This window comes from Panulirus ornatus, chromosome 20, assembly GCF_036320965.1.
Source record: "Panulirus ornatus isolate Po-2019 chromosome 20, ASM3632096v1, whole genome shotgun sequence".
Taxonomy (NCBI): domain Eukaryota; kingdom Metazoa; phylum Arthropoda; class Malacostraca; order Decapoda; family Palinuridae; genus Panulirus; species Panulirus ornatus.
Window position 1 is genome coordinate 62,089,470 of NC_092243.1, and position 24,259 is coordinate 62,113,728.

Sequence of the window (24,259 nt, forward strand, 5' to 3'; positions counted from 1 at the left end):
ATATATATATATATATATATATATATATATATATATATATATATATATCTTTTTTCTTTCAAACTATTCGCCATTTCCCGTGTTAGCGAGGTAGCGATAAGAACAGAGGACTGGGCCTTTGAGGGAATATCCTCACCTGGCCCCCTTCTCTGTTCCTTCTTTTGGAAAGAAAAAAAAAATGAGAGGGGAGGATTTCCAGCCCCCCGCTCCCTTCCCTTTAAGTCGCCTTCTACGACACGCAGGGAATACGTGGGAAGTATTCTTTCTCCCCTATCCCTATATATATATATATATATATATATATATATATATATATATATATATATATATATATATATATATATATATTTGGTAAACAGAGAAGAGGTAGTAAAAGCTTTGCGGAAGATGAAAGCCGGCAAGGCAGCAGGTTTGGATGGTATTGCAGTGGAATTTATTAAAAAAGGGGGTGACTGTATTGTTGACTGGTTGGTAAGGTTATTTAATGTATGTATGACTCATGGTGAGGTGCCTGAGGATTGGCGGAATGCGTGCATAGTGCCATTGTACAAAGGCAAAGGGGATAAGAGTGAGTGCTCAAATTACAGAGGTATAAGTTTGTTGAGTATTCCTGGTAAATTATATGGGAGGGTATTGATTGAGAGGGTGAAGGCATGTACAGAGCATCAGATTGGGGAAGAGCAGTGCGGTTTCAGAAGTGGTAGAGGATGTGTGGATCAGGTGTTTGCTTTGAAGAATGTATGTGAGAAATACTTAGAAAAGCAAATGGATTTGTATGTAGCATTTATGGATCTGGAGAAGGCATATGATAGAGTTGATAGAGATGCTCTGTGGAAGGTATTAAGAATATATGGTGTGGGAGGCAAGTTGTTAGAAGCAGTGAAAAGTTTTTATCGAGGATGTAAGGCATGTGTACGTGTAGGAAGAGAGGAAAGTGATTGGTTCTCAGTGAATGTAGGTTTGCGGCAGGGTTGTGTGATGTCTCCATGGTTGTTTAATTTGTTTATGGATGGGGTTGTTAGGGAGGTAAATGCAAGAGTCCTGGAAAGAGGGGCAAGTATGAAGTCTGTTGGGGATGAGAGAGCTTGGGAAGTGAGTCAGTTGTTGTTCGCTGATGATACAGCGCTGGTGGCTGATTCATGTGAGAAACTGCAGAAGCTGGTGACTGAGTTTGGTAAAGTGTGTGGAAGAAGAAAGTTAAGAGTAAATGTGAATAAGAGCAAGGTTATTAGGTACAGTAGGGTTGAGGGTCAAGTCAATTGGGAGGTGAGTTTGAATGGAGAAAAACTGGAGGAAGTGAAGTGTTTTAGATATCTGGGAGTGGATCTGTCAGCGGATGGAACCATGGAAGCGGAAGTGGATCATAGGGTGGGGGAGGGGGCGAAAATTTTGGGAGCCTTGAAAAATGTGTGGAAGTCGAGAACATTATCTCGGAAAGCAAAAATGGGTATGTTTGAAGGAATAGTGGTTCCAACAATGTTGTATGGTTGCGAGGCGTGGGCTATGGATAGAGTTGTGTGCAGGAGGATGGATGTGCTGGAAATGAGATGTTTGAGGACAATGTGTGGTGTGAGGTGGTTTGATCGAGTAAGTAACGTAAGGGTAAGAGAGATGTGTGGAAATAAAAAGAGCGTGGTTGAGAGAGCAGAAGAGGGTGTTTTGAAATGGTTTGGGCACATGGAGAGAATGAGTGAGGAAAGATTGACCAAGAGGATATATGTGTCGGAGGTGGAGGGAACGAGGAGAAGAGGGAGGCCAAATTGGAGGTGGAAAGATGGAGTGAAAAAGATTTTGTGTGATCGGGGCCTGAACATGCAGGAGGGTGAAAGGAGGGCAAGAAATAGAGTGAATTGGAGCGATGTGGTATACAGGGGTTGACGTGCTGTCAGTGGATTGAATCAAGGCATGTGAAGCGTCTGGGGTAAACCATGGAAAGCTGTGTAGGTATGTATATTTGCGTGTGTGGACGTGTGTATGTACGTGTGTATGGGGGTTGGGCCATTTCTTTCGTCTGTTTCCTTGCGCTACCTCGCAAACGCGGGAGACAGCGACAAAGTATAAAAAAAAAAAAAAAAAAAAAAAAATATATATATATATATATTGCAAAAGGTCACAGTGGTGCACGTGATCAAATATATATCATGTTTCAGCTATGTCTGAATATCAATACCTGTGTATAAAGCTGTGATATACGTCATGTGATTTCGTATAATACACAGTTATGAAATGAACTGTGTATAATGCATAAAACCCTTCTGTACCGAATACAACATCACGTATGATCAAAGGATCGACATAACCACACGAGAAATCGTGGCAATAAAAGAAAAGATAATAAAATTCGCCTCCATTTCCCTACGTATTTCACCACGCTAAGCAAACCATCTACCCCTCACGCTGCATGTAACAAGAATTTCTACATATCAGTTGTCAGACCGAAAAGAAGGATGAAAGAAAACCAGTGTTCAGTGTCAACAGTAAAAGGAGGGGGGGAAACCTCATGTCTTGAAGCCAAGTGACAGTTCGATTTTCCTTTCAAGATATCAAGTTAATGACGATCCGGGAATACCATCTTGAGTGAAGTATGTGTCATGTTAGCTGGGGAGACGTAAGAAAGGAGAGAGAAAGAAATAGCTTTTCGCGCGCGGGTTCGAAAAGAGAGAGAAAGAAATAGTGTGTGTGTGTGTGTGTGTGTGTGTGTGTGTGTGGGTGTGTGTGTGTTGGTGTTGTATGGGGAGGAAGTTCTACACTCGTAGGTCACATCTCTTGAACTTTCTCTACTATCGTAGAACTTTTTCAAGCTTCTGTATGCTGTTCCTCTTCACATTCCCATGATTCAGTTTATTCCGTTCATCCACGTCTCTTGTACTACACTAGTATTTTTCTTTACATACTTTTTATACTTTTTTGTTGCTTAATTTTATGTGATTATGACTGGATATTGTGTTTTTGCCTTTTTCGAAGAAATGTTTTTGCAGTTGACATCATCAAACAGGTATGAAAACTTGGGGAGGGTTGTGATCAGGTCACCCCATACTCTTCTTTCATCCATGTTGGACAATTTTTTTTTAGTCTTTAAGCATTCCCCTGTAACTCGTATCTCTTAATAGTCGAGTTATCTCTTTTGATCTCATCTGGATTTTTCTGTTAGTTCTTTGTTATTCTTTAACTGTGGCGACTAAAATTGAGAAACACGTTCTAGTTTCAGCGTTAGGATGAGAACAGCTTGCTGAATATTTCGTTATCCTTGAACTTGAATGCCATTCCAATATTTCTCCGATGACAGATTGTCCCTCTTTTTTTCTGTCCTCCTAATGTGGGACTCTGGCAACAGGTTGGGGATGATGTCTTCTTCAAGAATTTCTCTCACAAACAGATTGCTGCAGCTTATATCCTAACGGATGAAATTCATAACAAGACCACCTTACGCTGCTTCCAATGGTCTTTTCACGTTACATTTACATTTCATCAACTGTATCAGACAAGCTTTTGAGTTTATCTATGCCCTCCTCTTCGTTTTCTACTTCTCTCATGATCTTGTTATCATTTGCAAACACAGCTATGGGGGAGTCCACACCTTCCAGTAAGTCATGTACATATATCAAGAAAAGCATACATCCCAGAAGAGACCCCTGCAACACACCACTGGTGACCTCAACCCATTTCAGGAAGACTCCTCTGACATGCGCCCGTTGTTCCATTCCACTAATATAGTCTATCCATAGAAGTAGTCATCCCCTTATTAATCTACCCACTGAAGTAGTCATCCCCTTATTAATCTACCCACTGAAGTAGTCATCCCCTTATCAATCTACCCACTGAAGTAGTCATCCCCTTATTAATCTACCCACTGAAGTAGTCATCCCCTTATCAATCTACCCACTGAAGTAGTCATCCCCTTATTAATCTACCCACTGAAGTAGTCATCCCCTTATTAATCTACCCACTGAAGTAGTCATCCCCTTATCAATCTACCCACTGAAGTAGTCATCCCCTTATCAATCTACCCACTGAAGTAGTCATCCCCTTATCAATCTACCCACTGAAGTAGTCATCCCCTTATCAATCTACCCACTGAAGTAGTCATCCCCTTATTAATCTACCCACTGAAGTAGTCATCCCCTTATTAATCTACCCACTGAAGTAGTCATCCCCTTATCAATCTACCCACTGAAGTAGTCATCCCCTTATCAATCTACCCACTGAAGTAGTCATCCCTTTACTTCTGACTGAAGTTCCAGCTTCTTCACCAGCCTCTTATTTCAAATACACACCATCCGCAAAGCCTTCTCTTATATCTAAAAAAAAAAAAAAAAAAAAAAGGAGCTCACTCTCTCGTAGAAACCTGATATGATCATCATGCATTGCCCTCTTTCCCTGAAACCCTGTTGTTCCCCACTGATGTAGTTTCTCCTCCCCCAGCAATAATCTAATACTTTTAAGAACATTCTAATAACAAAACATATCGGGAAACTCTGCAGGAAGTGTAATATGTTTTGCGTAGGACAGGCTGGTCAGTTTCTTTGTATCAGACTTAGGCATAAGAACAGGACAGGATTGGACAGGTTTCCAATATCTTGTTTTTGTCCACGTTAGAAATAGTGACCACTGGAATGATGGGACCTACATAGAGTGTAGTCGAGAATGGCAGAGGCGAGACGGAATTTTTATGGTGTTGTTTGGGATTTAAGAAAAATGAATTATGATTTTTTGCACCAGATGAGGCAGACTGTCTCCGTTAAACATGTAGTGCTACATGTACAAAAAAAATTAGATATCAGATAGATCTATTTGAACTCCTACTGAATTGCGATCATCAATATATATATATATATATATATATATATATATATATATATATATATATATATATATATATATATATATATATTTTATTTATTTTTTTTTTTCTTTGTCGCTGTCTCCCGCGTTTGCGAGGTAGCGCAAGGAAACAGACGAAAGAAATGGCCCAACCCACCCCCATACACATGTATATACATACGTCCACACACGCAAATATACATACCTACACAGCTTTCCATGGTTTACCCCAGACGCTTCACATGCCTTGATTCAATCCACTGACAGCACGTCAACCCCGGTATACCACATCGCTCCAATTCACTCTATTTCTTGCCCTCCTTTCACCCTCCTGCATGTTCAGGCCCCGATCACACAAAATCTTTTTCACTCCATCTTTCCACCTCCAATTTGGTCTCCCTCTTCTCCTCGTTCCCTCCACCTCCGACACATATATCCTCTTGGTCAATCTTTCCTCACTCATTCTCTCCATGTGCCCAAACCATTTCAAAACACCCTCTTCTGCTCTCTCAACCACGCTCTTTTTATTTCCACACATCTCTCTTACCCTTACGTTACTTACTCGATCAAACCACCTCACACCACACATTGTCCTCAAACATCTCATTTCCAGCACATCCATCTTCCTGCGCACAACTCTATCCATAGCCCACGCCTCGCAACCATACAACATTGTTGGAACCACTATTCCTTCAAACATACCCATTTTTGCTTTCCGAGATAATGTTCTCGACTTCCACACATTCTTCAAGGCTCCCAGAATTTTCGCCCCCTCCCCCACCCTATGATCCACTTCCGCTTCCATGGTTCCATCCGCTGCCAGATCCACTCCCAGATATCTAAAACACTTCACTTCCTCCAGTTTTTCTCCATTCAAACTCACCTCCCAATTGACTTGACCCTCAACCCTACTGTACCTAATAACCTTGCTCTTATTCACATTTACTCTTAACTTTCTCCTTTCACACACTTTACCAAACTCAGTCACCAGCTTCTGCAGTTTCTCACATGAATCAGCCACCAGCGCTGTATCATCAGCGAACAACAACTGACTCACTTCCCAAGCTCTTTCATCCCCAACAGACTTCATCCTTGCCCCTCTTTCCAAAACTCTTGCATTCACCTCCCTAACAACCCCATCCATAAACAAATTAAACAACCATGGAGACATCACACACCCCTGCCGCAAACCTACATTCACTGAGAACCAATCACTTTCCTCTCTTCCTACACGTACACATGCCTTACATCCTCGATAAAAACTTTTCACTGCTTCTAACAACTTTCCTCCCACACCATATATTCTTAATACCTTCCACAGAGCATCTCTATCAACTCTATCATATGCCTTCTCCAGATCCATAAATGCTACATACAAATCCATTTGCTTTTCTAAGTATTTCTCACATACATTCTTCAAAGCAAACACCTGATCCACACATCCTCTACCACTTCTGAAACCACACTGCTCTTCCCCAATCTGATGCTCTGTACAAGCCTTCACCCTCTCAATCAATACCCTCCCATATAATTTACCAGGAATACTCAACAAACTTATACCTCTGTAATTTGAGCACTCACTCTTATCCCCTTTGCCTTTGTACAATGGCACTATGCACGCATTCCGCCAATCCTCAGGCACCTCACCATGAGTCATACATACATTAAATAACCTTACTAACCAGTCAACAATACAGTCACCCCCTTTTTTAATAAATTCCACTGCAATACCATCCAAACCCGCTGCCTTGCCGGCTTTCATCTTCCGCAAAGCTTTTACTACCTCTTCTCTGTTTACCAAATCATTTTCCCTAACCCTCTCACTTTGCACACCACCTCGACCAAAACACCCTATATCTGCCACTCTATCATCATATATATATAAGAGAGGTTAAGATAAAGGTAGAACTGGATACTTCTACACGTTCGATAAACACACGAGTTGAACAATACTTGATATGAAGCTAAATACTGGATACACTGCAATAGCATTGCGTTGACATACATCATGTATTTAATGGTGAACATTAAAGGGATGTAAAGTTAATACCAGTTGTATTGCAGTAGTATTGTGTTAACATACATTGTAGTGTTGACATACATTAATGTTCATAGGTGAACATTAAGTGATGTAAAGTTAATACTGGTTGAATTGCATTAGTACTGTGTTGATATTATGCATTTAATGGCGAACGTGTGTGTGTGTGTGTGTGTGTGTGTGTGTGTGTGTGTGTGTGTGTGTGTGTGTGTGTGTGGGGCTCATTGTACACTGGACACATGAGATAAGTCGTCGTTACAAGGAGATAAGGCTGATAACCAAACTCTTAATGTACTGTCATCTTCCACACAGTGACGAACTGCTCTGCCATGAGTACAGGCGTACATTTTATTGCCTCGACAGTGACCAAGGACGAATCTGTGAAAGTACATACAGCAAGGGATGGTCTGTTATTACATCTTGGACTGAGGGAAAGCAGAGTTACTTTGTGATGTCAACTGTCCATTGCAGAGGTCTTGCATCAGTGAGTCGTTGATAACACAAGACTTGGAGTGGTCCTGGAGTCGTCCAGTAAGACGCTACTAGGAGACGTGTGTGTGTGTGTGTGTGTGTGTGTGTGTGTGTGTGTGTGTGTGTGTGTGTGTGTGTGTGCCCCGTCAGCAGGGCACTAGGAGACGTGTGTGTGCCCCGTCAGCAGGGCACTAGGAGACGTGTGTGTGCCCCGTCAGCACGGTACTAAGAGACTTGTGTGCCCCGTCAGCACGGTACTAGGAGACTTGTGTGCCCCGTCAGCACAGTACTAGGAGACGTGTGTGCTCCCCACCAGCACGGTACTAGGAGACTTGTGTGTGTGCCCCGTCAACACGGTACTTGGAGACTTGTGTGTGCCCCGTCAACACGGTACTAGGAGACGTGTGTGCCCCGTCAACACGGTACTAGGAGACGTGTGTGTGCCTCGTCTGCACGGTACTAGGAGACGTGTGTGCCCTGTCTGCACTAGGTAAGTCCAGTTAAACTGACCTGGTGCGTGAATGGTTTGAATTATCTGTCTGATTTCCCTAAGAGATAGATAGAACTGTAAAGACACAGAGTTGCATCTAGCCAGAATAAAAGCCAGTTAGGGGTAAAAGCTTTCGCTTAACAAAGCTCCAGGAGTAAGCTTAGAAAACGATGACATACAGGTAAGACTTTGGCTCAGATAAAAGATAAGTATAGGATCGAAACATGTACGGGGGGAGGGGGGGGGGGGGCTTGTCTGTAATCTGTCTGTCTGTCTGTCTGTCTGTCTGTCTCTCTCTCTCTCTCTCTCTCTCTCTCTCTCTCTCTCTCTCTATATATATATATATATATATATATATATATATTCTCCCCTCTCGTTTTTTAGTTTTCCAAAAAAGGAACAGAGAAGGGGGCCAAGTGAGGATATTCTCTCAAAGGCTCAGTCCTTTGTTCTTAACGGTACCTCACTAACGCGGGAAATGGCGAATAGTACAGTATATATATATATATATATATATATATATATATATATATATATATATATATATATATATATATATATATATCCTCCCTGGGGATAGGGGAGAAAGAATACTTCCCACGTATTCCCTGCGTGTCGTAGAAGGCGACTAAAAGGGGAGGGAGCGGGGGGCTGGAAATCCTCCCCTCTCATTATTTTTTTTTTTATTTTTCCAAAAGAAGGAACAGAGAAGGGGGCCAGGTGAGGATATTCCCTCAAAGGCCCAGTTCTCTGTTCTTAACGCTACCTCGCTAACGCGGTAAATGGCGAATAGTTGGAAAGAAGAAAAAAGAAATATATATATATATATATATATATATATATATATATATATATATATATATATATATATATATATATATATATATATATACGAAGAGACTTTGTCAAAAGGTGGGCCAATGTAAAGCTTATCATTTCGTGTGTGGCATTTAGGAAATGTGATTCTGATGATAAAGTTGAGACCGTGACGCATTCTCGGGCCACCAAAGGTCTGGGGCACATGTTCGAATTCTAATTACTCGACTAATTATACGAATTTTTAGATTTTGACCACAGATTCGTATTCAGCATACAGAAAAGTATCTATGCTGAAAATTTGAAGAAAGTATATTTTTTAAAGAAAAATCAATTAAAATCCATGGTTATGATATGGCCTAGGATTTTTTTTTGCTCAGATTTTCAACTTCCTCAGATTTTAATGAAAATCTGTGTACAGATGTTGTTTTATATGGCATTTAAGAATTTACTGTCAAAAGACTGTAATTCATAATATTAACCGTTTAATTAGAACCTGGACTAATTATGATAAAATTTGAATGCTAATTACTCTAGTAATTATACGAATTTTCAGATTTTGACCACAGATTCGTATTCAGCATATATTAACGTATCTTTGCTGAAAATTTCAAGAAAATCTATTTTTTCAAAAAATTCAAAAATCTATTGTTTTTGCTGAAATTTTCAACATCTTCAGATTGTAATGAAAATCTGTGTATAGATGTTATTTTATATGGTATGTAAGTATTTGGAGTCAAAAGACTGTAATTCATGATATTAACCGGATATTTAGCACCTGGACTAATTAGGATGAAAATTTAAATGCTAATTACTCGACTAATTATGCGAATTTTTATATTCTAACCACAGATTCGTATTCAGCATACATAAAAGTATCTATGCTGAAATTTTCAAGAAAATCTATTTTTTCAAAAAATCAATTAAAATCCAAGGTTTTTTTTTGCTCAGATTCTAAACTTCCTCAGATTTTAATGAAAAATCTGTGTACATATGTTGTTTTATATGGTATTTAAGAATTTACTGTCAAAAGACTGTAATTCATAATATTAACCGTTTAATTAGCACCTGGACTAATTATGATAAAATTTGAATGCTAATTACTCTAGTAATTATACGAATTTTCAGATTTTGACCACAGATTCGTATTCAGCAAATATTAACGTATCTTTGCTGAAAATTTCAAGAAAATCTATTTTTTCAAAAAATTCAAGAAAAATCCTTGCATTTTTTTGCTGAAATTTTCAACATCTTCAGATTGTAATGAAAATCTGTGTATAGATGTTATTTTATATGGTATGTAAGTATTTGGAGTCAAAAGACTGTAATTGATGATATTAACCGGTTAATTAGCACCTGGACTAATTATAAAATTTAAATGCTAATTACTCGACTAATTATAGGAATTTTTATATTTTGACCACAGATTCGTATTCAGCATACAGAAAAGTATGCATGATGAAAATTTCAAGAGAATCAATTTTTTCAAGAAAATAAAAAAAAAATCTATAGCTTTGCAAGGATATAGCCTGGCATTTTTTTTTCTTTTGCTGAAATTTTCAACTTGTTCAGATTGTAATGAAAATCTTTGTACAGATGTTATTTTATATGGTGTGTAAGTATTTGGAGTCAAAAGACTGTAATTCATGATAACCGGTTAATTAGCACCTGGACTAATTATAATAAAATTTAAATGTTAATTACTCGACTAATTATACGAATTTTTATATTTTGACCACACATTCGTATTCAGCATACATAAAAGTATCTATGCTGAAAATTTCAAGAGAATCTATTTTTTTAAAAAAAATGAAGAAAAATCCAAGGTTATATATAGCCTTGGATTTTTTTTGCTCAGATTTTCAACTTCCTCACATTTTGATGAAAATCTGTATAGATGTTTTTTTTTATATGGCATTTAAGAATTTACTGTCAAAAGACTGTAATTCATAATATTAACCTTTTAATTAGCACCTGGACTAATGATGATAAAATTTGAATGCTAATTACTCTAGTAATTATACGAATTTTCAGATTTTGACCACAGATTCGTATTCACCATATATAAAGGAATCTTGGTGAAAATTTCCAGAAAATCTATTTCTTCAAAAAAATCAAGAAAAATCCAAGGCTATGGCCTTGCATTTTTTTTTTTGCTGAAATTTTCTACTTCTTCAGATTGTAATGAAAATCTGTGTATAGATGTTATTTTATATTGTATGTAAGTTTTTGGAGTCAAAAGACTGTAATTCAAGATATTAAGCGGTTAATTAGCACCTGGACTAATGATAAAATTTAAATGCTAATTACTCGCCTAATTATACGAATTTTTATATTTTGACCACAGATTCGTATTCACCATACTAAAAGGTATCTATGCTGAAATTTTCAAGAGATTCAATTTTTTCAAAAAAAAAAAAATGTAATTTCTTTGCTGAAATTTTCAACTTCCTCAGATTTTAATGAGAATGTGTGTATAGAAGTTATTTTATATGATATTTAAATATTTGATGTCAAAAGATTGTAATTCATAATATTATGCGTTTAAGTAGCACCCGGATTAATTAGGATAAAAATTTAAATGCTAATTACTCGACCAATAATACGAATTTTTATATTTTGACCACAGATTCGTATTCAGCATTCATAAAAGTATTTATGCTGAAGTTTTTAAGAGAATCTATTTTTTTCAAAAAAATCAAGAAAATCCAAATGCATTTTTTTTGCTCAGATTTTGAACTTCCTCAGATTTTAATGAAAATCTGTGTATAGATGTTATTCCATATGGCATTTAATTATTTACTGTCAACAGAATGTAATTCATGATATTAACCGTTTAATTAGCACCTGGACTAATTAGGATGAAATCTAAATGCTAATTACTCACGTAATTATACTAATTTTTATATTTTGACCACAGATTCGTATTCAGCATACATAAAAGTATCTATGCTGAAAATTTCAAGAAAATCTATTTATTCAAAAAAATTGAAAAAAAATTTAAACTTTCTCAGATTTTAATGAAAATCTGTGTATAGATGTCATTTTATATGGTATTTTAGTATTTACTGTCAAAAGAATGTAATTCATGATATTAACCGTTTAATTAGCACCTGGACTAATTATGATGTAATTCAAATGATAATTACTCAAGTAATTATACGAATTTTCAGATTTTGACCCCAGATTCTTATTCAGCACACGAAAAAGTATCTATGCTGAAAATTTCAAGAGAATCAATTTTTTCAAAAAAAATAAAAAAATCTATTTTGCATTTTTTTTGCTGAAATTTTCAACTTCCTCAGATTTTAATGAAAATTTGTGTTTAGAAGTATTTTTATATGACATTTAAGTGTTTGATGTCAAAATATTGTAATTCATAATAATATTCGTTTAATTAGCACATGGATTAATTAGGATAAAAATCTAAATGCTAATTACTCGACTAATTATACGAATTTTTATATTTTGAGCACGGATTCGTATTCAGCATACATAAAAGTATCTATGCTGAAGTTTTCAAGAGAATCTATTTTTTCTTTTAAAAAAAAGAAAAATCCAAGGATTTTTTTTTGCCCAGATTTTCAACTTCCTCACGTTTTAATGAAAATCTGTGTATAGATGTTGTTTTATATGGTATTTAAGAATTTACTGTCAAAAGACTAATTCGTAATTAACCGTTTAATTAGCACCTGGACTAATTATGATACAATTTGAATGCTAATTACTCTAGTGATTATACGAATTTTCAGGTTTTGATCACAGATTCGTATTCATCATATATAAAAGTATCTTTGATGAAAAATCCAAGGCCTTTTTTTTTGCAGAAATTTTCAACTTCCTCAGATTTTAATGAAAATCTGTGTATAGATGTTATTTTATATGGTATTTAAGTATTTACTGTCAAAAGTATGTAATTCTTGATATTAACCGTTTAATTAGAACCTGGACTAATTATGATGAAATTAAATGCTAATTACTCAAGTAATTATACGAATTTTTATATTTTGACCACAGATTCGTATTCAGCATGCATAAAAGTATCTATGCTGAAAAATTCAAGAAAATCTATTTTTTCAAATCAAGAAAAATCTAAGGCTAAAGCCTAGCATTTTTTTGCTGAAATTTTCAACTTCCTGAGATTTTAATGAAAATCTGTGTATAGATATTATTTTATATGTTATTTAAGTATTTACTGTCAAAAGAAGGTAATTCATGATATCAATTATGATGAAATTGAAATGATAATTACTCAAGTAATTATACGAATTTTCAGATTTTGACCACAGATTCGTATTCAGCATACATAAAAGTGTCTATGCTGAAATTTTCAAGAGAATCTATTTTTTCAAAAAAATCAAGAAAAATCCAAGGTTATAGCCTGGGATTTTTTTTGCTCAGATTTTCAACTTCCTCAGATTTTAATGAAAATCTGTGTATAGATGTTGTTTTATATGGTATTTAAGAATTTACTGTCAAAAGACTGTAATTCATAATATTAACCGTTTAATTAGCACCTGGACTAATAATAAAATTTGAATGCTAATTACTCTAGTAATTATACGAATTTTCAGATTTTGACCACAGATTCGTATTCAGCATGTATAATAGTATCTTTGCTGAAAATTTCAAGAAAATCTATTTTTTCAAAAAAATCAAGAAAAATCCAAGGCTATAGCCTGGCATTTTTTTTGCTGAAATTTTCAACTTCCTCAGATTTTAATGAAAATCTGTGTTTAGAAGTTATCTTATATGACATTTAAGGATTTGATGTCAAAATATTGTAATTCATAATATTATTCGTTTAATTAGCACCTGGATTAATTAGGATAAAGATTTAAATGCTAATTACTCGACTAATTATACGAATTTTTATATTTTGACCACGGATTCGTATTCAGCATACATAAAAGTATCTATGCTGAAGTTTTCAACAGAATCTTTTTTTCAAAAAAAAAAAAAGAAAAATCCAAAGTTATAGCCTTGGATTTTTTTTGCTCAGATTTTCAACTTACTCACATTTTAATGAAAATCTGTGTATAGATGTTATTTTATATGGTATTTAAGTATTTACTGTCAAAAGAATGTAATTCATAATATTAACCGTTTAATTAGCACCTGGAGAAATTATGATGAAATTTAAATGCTAATTACTCAAGTAATAATACGAATTTTCAGATTTTGACCACAGATTCGTCTTCAGCATACATAAAAGTATCTATGGTGAAAAATTGAAGAAAATCGATTTTTTCAAAAAAATCAAGAAAAATCTGAGGCTATAGCCTACATTTTTTTTTTTTGCTGAAATTTTCAATTTCCTCAGGTTTTAATGAAAATCTGTTTATACAAGTTATTTTATACGATATTTAAGTATTTGATATCAAAAGATTGTATTTCATAATATTATTCGTTTAATTAGCACCTGGATTAATTAGGATAAAAATTTGAATTCTAATTACTCGACTAATTATACGAATTTTTTATACTTTGACCACAGATTTCGTATTCAGCATATATAAAAGTATCTATGCTGAAATTTTCAAGAGAATTTATTTTTTCAAAAACAAGAAAAATCCAAGGTTATAGCCTGGGTTTTTTTTTTTTTACTCAGATTTTCAACTTCCTCAGATTTTAATGAAAATCTGTGTATAGACGTTGTTTTATATGGTATTTAAAAATTTACTGTCAAAAGACTGTAATTCATAATATTAACTGTTTAATTAGCACCTGGACTAATTATGATAAAATTTGAATGCTAATTACTCTAGTAATTATACGAATTTTCAGATTTTGACCACAGATTCGTATTCAGCATGTATAAAAGTATCTTTGCTGAAAATTTCAAGAAAATCTATTTTTTCAAAAAATCAAGAAAAATCCAAGGCATTTTTTACTGAAATTTTCAACTTCTTCAGATTTCAATGATAATCTGTGTTTAGAAGTTATTTTATATGATATTTAAGTATTTGATGTCAAAAGATTGTAATTCATAATATTATTCGTTTAATTAGCATCTGGATTACTTAGGATAAAATAAAAATTTAAATACTAATTACTCAAGAGAATATATTTTTTCAAAAAAATTAAGAAAAATCCAAGGTTATCCCGGCATTTTTTCCTCAGATTATCAACTTCCTCAGATTTTAATGAAAATCTGTGTATAGATGTTATTTTATATGGTATTTAAGTATTTACTGTCAAAAGAATGTAATTATTGATATTAACCGTTTAATTAGCACCTGGACTAATTATGATGAAATCTAAATGCTAATTACTCAAGTAATTATACGAATTTTTATATTTTGACCACAGATTCGTATTCAACATGCATAAAAGTAACTATGCTGAAATATTCAAGAAAATCTATTTCTTTAAAAAAAAAAAATCTCAGTATATAGCCTTGCATTTTTTTTGCTGATATTTTCAACTTCCTCAGATTTTAATGAAAGTTTGTGTATAGAAGTTATTTTATATGATATTTAAGTATCTGATGTCAAAAGATTGTAATTCATAATATTATTCGTTTAATGAGCACCTGGATTAATTAGGATAAAATTTTAAATGCTAATTACTCGACTAATTATAAGAATTTTTATACTTTGACCACAGATTTCGTATTCAGCATACATAAAAGTATCTACGCTGAAATTTTCAAGAGAATTTATTTTTTCAAAAAAATCAAGAAAAATCCAAGGTTATAGCCTGGGATTTTTTTTGCTCAGATTTTCAACTTCCTCAGATTTTAATGAAAATCTGTGTATAGACGTTGTTTTATATGGTATTTAAAAATTTACTGTCAAAAGACTGTAATTCATAATGTTAACTGTTTAATTAGCACCTAGACTAATTATGATAAAATTTGAATCCTAATTACTCTAGTAATTATACGAATTTTCAGATTTTGACCACAGATTCGTATTCAGCATATATAAAAGTATCTTTGCTGAAAATTTCAAGAAAATCTATTTTTTCAAAAAAATCAAGAAAAATCCAAGGCTATAGCCTTGCATTTTTTTTGCTGAAATTTTCAACTTCCTCAGATTTTAATGAAAATCTGTGTTTAGAAGTTATTTTATATGATATTTAAGTATTTGATGTCAAAAGATTGTAATTCATAATATTATTCGTTTAATTAGCACCTGGATTAATTAGGATAATATAAAAATTAAATGCTAATTACTCGACTAATTATACGAATTTTTATATTTTGACCACAGATTCGTATTCAGCATACATAAAAGTATCTATGCTGAAATTTTCAAGAGAATCTATTTTTTTCAACAAATCAAGAAAAATCCAAGGTTACATCTTGTATTTTTTTTCCTCAGATTTTCAACTTCCTCAGATTTGAATGAAAATCTGTGTATAGATGTTATTTTATATGGTATTTAAGTATTTACTGTCAAAAGAATGTAATTCATGATATTAACCGTTTAATTAGCACCTGGACTAATTATGATGAAATTCAAATGCTAATTACTCAAGTAATTATACGAATTTTCAGATTTTGACAACAGATTCGTCTTCAGCATACATAAAAGTATCTATGCTGAAAATTTCAAGAAAATCTATTTTTTCAAAAAAATCAAGAAAAATCTAAGGCCTTGCATTTTTTTTTTTGCTGAAATTTTCAACTTCTTCAGATTTTAATGAAAATCTGTGTTTAGAAGTTATTTTATATGATATTTAAGTATTTGATGTCAAAAGATTGTAATTCATAATATTATTCGTTTAATTAGCACCTGGATTAATTAGGATTAAATAAAAATTTACATGCTAATTACTCGACTAATTATACGAATTATTATATTTTGACCACAGATTCGTATTCAGCATACATAAAATTATCTGTGCTGAAATTGTCAAGAGAATCTATTTTTTCAAAAAATTCAAGAAAAATCCAAGGTTATAGCCTGGGATTTTTTTTGCTCAGATTTTCATCTTCCTCAGATTTTAATGAAAATTTGTGTATAGATGTTGTTTTATATGGTAATTAAGAATTTACTGTCAAAAGACTGTAATTCATAATATTAACCGTTTAATTAGCACCTTCACTAATAATAAAATTTGAATGCTAATTACTCTAGTAATTATACGAATTTTCAGATTTTGACCACAGATTCGTATTCAGCATGTATAATAGTATCTTTGCTGAAAATTTCAAGAAAATCTATTTTTTCAAAAAAATCAAGAAAAATCCAAGGCTATAGCCTTGAATTTTTTTTGATGAAATTTTCAACTTCCTCAGATTTTAATGAAAATCTGTGTTTAGAAGTTATTTTATATGATATTTAAGTATTTGTAGTCAAAAGATTGTAATTCATAATATTACTCGGTTAATGAGCACCTGGATTAATTAGGATAAGAATTTAAATGCTATTTACACGTCTAATTATACGAATTGTTATACTTTGACCACAGATTTTCCATTCAGCATATATAAAAGTATCTATGCTGAAATTTTCAAGAGAATTTATTTTTTCAAAAAAATCAAGAAAAATCCAAGGTTATAGCCTGGGATTTTTTTTTGCTCAGATTTTCAACTTCCTCAGATTTTAATGAAAATCTGTGTATAGATGTTGTTTTATATGGTATTTAAGAATTTACTGTCAAAAGAATGTAATTCATAATATTAACCGTTTAATTAGCACCTGGACTAATTATAAAATTTGAATGCTAATTACTCTAGTAATCATACGAATTTTCAGATTTTGATCACATATTCGTCTTCAGCATGTATAAAAGTATCTTTGCTGAAAATTTCAAGAAAATCTATTTTTTCAAAAAAATCCAGAAAAATCCAAGGCTATAGCCTTGCATTTTTTTTGCTGAAATTTTCAACTTCTTCAGATTTTAATGAAAATCTGTGTTTAGAAGTTATTTTATATGATATTTAAGTATTTGATGTCAAAAGATTGTAATTCATAATATTATTCGTTTAATTAGCACCTGGATTAATTAGGATTAAATAAAAATTTACATGCTAATTACTCGACTAATTATACGAATTTTTATATTTTGACCACAGATTCGTATTCAGCATACATAAAATTATCTGTGCTGAAATTTTCAAGAGAATCTATTTTTTCAAAAAATTCAAGAAAAATCCAAGGTTATAGCCTGGGATTTTTTTTGCTCAGATTTTCAACTTCCTGAGATTTTAATGAAAATTTGTGTATAGATGTTGTTTTATATGGTATTTAAGAATTTACTGTCAAAAGACTGTAATTCATAATATTAACCGTTTAATTAGCACCTGGACTAATAATGATAAAATTTGAATGCTAATTACTCTAGTAATTATACGAATTTTCAGATTTTGACCACAGATCCGTATTCAGCATGTATAATAGTATCTTTGCTGAAAATTTCAAGAAAATCTATTTTTTCAAAAAAATCCAGAAAAATCCAAGGCTATAGCCTTGCATTTTTTTTTTGCTGAAATTTTCAACTTCTTCAGATTTTCATGAAAATCTGTGTTTAGAAGTTATTTTATATGATATTTAAGTATTTGATGTCAAAAGATTGTAATTCATAATATTATTCGTTTAATTAGCACCTGGATTAATTAGGATAATATAAAAATTTAAATGCTAATTACTCGACTAATTATACGAATTTTTATATTTTGACCACAGATTCGTATTCAGCATACATAAAAGTATCTATGCTGAAATTTTCAAGCGAATCTATTTTTTTCAACAAATCAAGAAAAATCCAAGGTTATAGCCTTGCATTTTTTTTGCTGAAATTTTCAACTTCTTCAGATTTTAATGAAAATCTGTGTTTAGAAGTTATTTTATATGATATTTAAGTATTTGATGTCAAAAGATTGTAATTCATAATATTATTCGTTTAATTAGCACCTGGATTAATTAGGATAAAATAAAAATTTACATGCTAATTACTCGACTAATTATACGAATTTTTATATTTTGACCACAGATTCGTATTCAGCATACATAAAAGTATCTATGCTGAAATTTTCAAGAGAATCTATTTTTTCAAAAAAATCAAGAAAAATCCAAGGTTATAGCCTGGATTTTTTTTGCTCAGATTTTCAACTTCCTCAGATTTTAATGAAAATCTGTGTATAGATGTTGTTTTATATGGTATTTAAGAATTTACTGTCAAAAGACTGTAATTCATAATATTAACCGTTTAATTAGCACCTGGACTAATTATAAAATTTGAATGCTAATTACTCTAGTAATTATACGAATTTTCACTGATTTTTTTGCTCAAATTTTCAACTTCCTCAGATTTTAATGAAAATCTGTGTATAGAGTTATTTTATATGGTATTTAAGTATTTATGTCAAAAGATTGTAATTCATAATATTAACCGTTTAATTAGCACCTGGATAATTAGATAGAAATTTAAATGCTAATTACCGACTAATTATACGAATTTTCAGATTTTGACCACAGATTCGTCATTCAGCATACATAAAAGTATCTATGCTGAAAATTTCAAGAGAAATCTAATTTTTTTCAAAAAAAATCAAGAAAAATCCAAGGTAATAGCCTGGATTTTTTTTTGCTCAGATTTTCAACTTCCTCAGATTTTAATGAAAATCTGTGTATAGAGTTGTTTTATATGGTATTTAAGAATTTGACTGTCAAAAGAATGTAATTCATAATATTAACCGTTTAATTAGCACCTTGGACTAAATAAAAATTTGAAATGCTAATTAGCTCTATAATTATACGAATTTTCAGATTTTGACCACAGATTCGTCTTCAGCATGTATAAAAGTATCTTTGCTGAAAATTTCAAGAAAATCTATTTTTTCAAAAAAATCCAGAAAAATCCAAGGCTATAGCCTTGCATTTTTTTTGCTGAAATTTTCAACTTCTTCAGATTTTAATGAAAATCTGTGTTTAGAAGTTATTTTATATGATATTTAAGTATTTGATGTCAAAAGATTGTAATTCATAATATTATTCGTTTAATTAGCACCTGGATTAATTAGGATAATATAAAAATTTAAATGCTAATTACTCGACTAATTATACGAATTTTTATATTTTGACCACAGATTCGTATTCAGCATACATAAAAGTATCTATGCTGAAATTTTCAAGAGAATCTATTTTTTTCAACAAATCAAGAAAAATCCAAGGTTATAGCCTGGATTTTTTTTGCTCAGATTTTCAACTTCCTCAGATTTTAATGAAAATCTGTGTATAGATGTTGTTTTATATGGTATTTAAGAATTTACTGTCAAAAGAATGTAATTCATAATATTAACCGTTTAATTAGCACCTGGACTAAATATAAAATTTGAATGCTAATTACTCTAGTAATCATACGAATTTTCAGATTTTGATCACATATTCGTCTTCAGCATATATATAAGTATCTTTGCTGATAATTTCAAGAAAATCTATTTTTTCAAAAAATCCAGAAAAATCCAATGCCTTGCAGTTTTATTGCTGAAATTTTCAACTTCTTCAGATTTTAATGAAAATCTGTGTTTAGAAGTTATTTCATATGATATTTAAGTATTTGATGTCAAAAGATTGTAATTCATAATATTATTCGTTTAATTAGCACCTGGATTAATTAGGATAAAATAAAAATTTACATGCTAATTACTCGACTAATTATACGAATTTTTATAATTTGACCACAGATTCGTATTCAGCATACCTAAAAGTATCTGTGCTGAAATTTTCAAGAGAATCTATTTTCTCAAAAAAATCAAGAAAAATCCAAGGTTATAGCCTGGGATTTTTTTTGCTCAGATTTTCATCTTCCTCAGATTTTAATGAAAATTTGTGTATAGATGTTGTTTTATATGGTAATTAAGAATTTACTGTCAAAAGACTGTAATTCATAATATTAACCGTTTAATTAGCACCTTCACTAATAATAAAATTTGAATGCTAATTACTCTAGTAATTATACGAATTTTCAGATTTTGACCACAGATTCGTATTCAGCATGTATAATAGTATCTTTGCTGAAAATTTCAAGAAAATCTATTTTTTCAAAAAAATCAAGAAAAATCCAAGGCTATAGCCTTGAATTTTTTTTGATGAAATTTTCAACTTCCTCAGATTTTAATGAAAATCTGTGTTTAGAAGTTATTTTATATGATATTTAAGTATTTGTAGTCAAAAGATTGTAATTCATAATATTACTCGGTTAATTAGCACCTGGATTAATTAGGATAAGAATTTAAATGCTATTTACACGTCTAATTATACAAATTGTTATACTTTGACCACAGATTTTCCATTCAGCATATATAAAAGTATCTATGCTGAAATTTTAAAGAGAATTTATTTTTTCAAAAAAATCAAGAAAAATCCAAGGTTATAGCCTAGGATTTCTTTTTGCTCAGATTTTCAACTTCCTCAGATTTTAATGAAAATCTGTGTATAGATGTTGTTTTATATGGTATTTAAGAATTTACTGTCAAAAGAATGTAATTCATAATATTAACCGTTTAATTAGCACCTGGACTAATTATAAAATTTGAATGCTAATTACTCTAGTAATCATACGAATTTTCAGATTTTGATCACATATTCGTCTTCAGCATGTATAAAAGTATCTTTGCTGAAAATTTCAAGAAAATCTATTTTTTCAAAAAAATCCAGAAAAATCCAAGGCTATAGCCTTGCATTTTTTTTGCTGAAATTTTCAACTTCTTCAGATTTTAATGAAAATCTGTGTTTAGAAGTTATTTTATATGATATTTAAGTATTTGATGTCAAAAGATTGTAATTCATAATATTATTCGTTTAATTAGCACCTGGATTAATTAGGATTAAATAAAAATTTACATGCTAATTACTCGACTAATTATACGAATTTTTATATTTTGACCACAGATTCGTATTCAGCATACATAAAATTATCTGTGCTGAAATTTTCAAGAGAATCTATTTTTTCAAAAAATTCAAGAAAAATCCAAGGTTATAGCCTGGGATTTTTTTTGCTCAGATTTTCAACTTCCTGAGATTTTAATGAAAATCTGTGTATAGATGTTGTTTTATATGGTATTTAAGAATTTACTGTCAAAAGACTGTAATTCATAATATTAACCGTTTAATTAGCACCTGGACTAATAATGATAAAATTTGAATGCTAATTACTCTAGTAATTATACGAATTTTCAGATTTTGACCACAGATCCGTATTCAGCATGTATAATAGTATCTTTGCTGAAAATTTCAAGAAAATCTATTTTTTCAAAAAAATCCAGAAAAATCCAAGGCTATAGCCTTGCATTTTTTTTGCTGAAATTTTCAACTTCTTCAGATTTTAATGAAAATCTGTGTTTAGAAGTTATTTTATATGATATTTAAGTATTTGATGTCAAAAGATTGTAATTCATAATATTATTCGTTTAATTAGCACCTGGATTAATTAGGATAAAATAAAAAATTAAATGCTAATTACTCGACTAATTATACGAATTTTTATATTTTGACCACAGATTCGTATTCAGCATACATAAAAGTATGTATGCTGAAATTTTCAAGAGAATCTATTTTTTCAAATAAAAAAACAAGAAAAATCCAAGGTTATATAGCCTAGGATTTTTTTTGCTCAGATTTTCAACTTCCTCACATTTTAATGAAAATCTGTGTATAGATGTTTTATATGGTATTTAAGAATTTACTTTCAAAAGACTGTAATTCATAATATCAACCGTTTAATTAGCATCTGGACTAATTATAAAATTTGAATGCTAATTACTCTAGTAATTATACAAAATTTCAGATTTTGACCACAGATTCGTATTCAGCATACATAAAAGTATCTATGCTGAAATTTTCAAGCGAATCTATTTTTTTCAACAAATCAAGAAAAATCCAAGGTTACATCTTGTATTTTTTTTCCTCAATTTTCAACTTCCTCAGATTTGAATGAAAATCTGTGTATAGATGTTATTTTATATGGTATTTAAGTATAATGTCAAAAGAATGTAATTCATGATATTAACCGTTTAATTAGCACCTGGACTAATTATGATGAAATTCAAATGCTAATTACTCAAGTAATTATACGAATTTTCAGATTTTGACAACAGATTCGTCTTCAGCATACATAAAAGTATCTATGCTGAAAATTTCAAGAAAATCTATTTTTTCAAAAAAATCAAGAAAAATCTTAGGCTATAGCCTTGCATTTTTTTTTTGCTGAAATTTTCAACTTCTTCAGATTTTAATGAAAATCTGTGTTTAGAAGTTATTTTATATGATATTTAAGTATTTGATGTCAAAAGATTGTAATTCATAATATTATTCGTTTAATTAGCACCTGGATTAATTAGGATAAAATAAAAAATAAATGCTAATTAGTCGACTAATTATACGAACTTTTATATTTTGACCACAGATTCGTATTCAGCATACATAAAAGTATGTATGCTGAAATTTTCAAGAGAATCTATTTTTTCAAAAAAAATCAAGAAAAATCCAAGGTTATAGCCTGGATTTTTTTTGCTCAGATTTTCAACTTCCTCAGATTTTAATGAAAATCTGTGTATAGATGTTTTATATGGTATTTAAGAATTTACTGTCAAAAGACTGTAATTCATAATATCAACCGTTTAATTAGCATCTGGACTAATTATGATAAAATTTGAATGCTAATTACTCTAGTAATTATACAAAATTTCAGATTTTGATCACAGATTCGTATTCAGCATATATAAAAGTATCTTTGCTGAAAATTTCAAGAAAATCTATTTTTTCAAAAAAATCAAGAAAAATCCAAGGCTATAGCCTTGAATTTTTTTTGCTGAAATTTTCAACTTCCTCAGATTTTAATGAAAATCTGTGTTTAGAAGTTATTTTATATGATATTTAAGTATTTGTAGTCAAAAGATTGTAATTCATAATATTATTCGGTTAATGAGCACCTGGATTAATTAGGATAAGAATTTAAATGCTATTTACGCGACTAATCATACGAATTCTTATACTTTGACCACAGATTTCGCATTCAGCATATATAAAAGTATCTATGCTGAAATTTTCAAGAGAATCTATTTTTTCAAAAAAATCAAGAAAAATCCAAGGTTATAGCCTGGATTTTTTTTTGCTCAGATTTTCAACTTCCTCAGATTTTAATGAAAATCTGTGTATAGATGTTGTTTTATATGGTATTTAAGAATTTACTGTCAAAAGAATGTAATTCATAATATTAACCGTTTAATTAGCACCTGGACTAATTATAAAATTTGAATGCTAATTACTCTAGTAATCATACGAATTTTCAGATTTTGATCACATATTCGTCTTCAGCATATATAAAAGTATCTTTGCTGAAAATTTCAAGAAAATCTATTTTTTCAAAAAAATCCAGAAAAATCCAAGGCTATAGCCTTGCATTTTTATTGCTGAAATTTTCAACTTCTTCAGATTTTAATGAAAATCTGTGTTTAGAAGTTATTTTATATGATATTTAAGTATTTGATGTCAAAAGATTGTAATTCATAATATTATTCGTTTAATTAGCACCTGGATTAATTAGGATTAAATAAAAATTTACATGCTAATTACTCGACTAATTATACGAATTTTTATATTTTGACCACAGATTCGTATTCAGCATACATAAAAGTATCTGTGCTGAAATTTTCAAGAGAATCTATTTTT

The 24,259-nt window shown here is 31.2% G+C and overlaps 1 protein-coding gene across 2 annotated transcripts in view; it reads left to right on the forward strand.

Annotated features, from left to right (window-relative positions):
• LOC139756067 (putative N-acetylated-alpha-linked acidic dipeptidase) overlaps nucleotides 1-24,259 on the forward strand; it is a 160,004-nt gene that overhangs the window by 6,808 nt on the left and 128,937 nt on the right. The window contains exon 1 of one of the 2 annotated variants that reach the window (XM_071675076.1): nucleotides 7,167-7,820. The exons of the other annotated variant lie outside the window; for it this stretch is intronic. The gene's annotated coding sequence lies outside the window, so the exon portion shown is untranslated. Of the gene's footprint in view, nucleotides 1-7,166; nucleotides 7,821-24,259 lie in introns of those variants that run through there. 2 annotated transcript variants of the gene reach the window in all.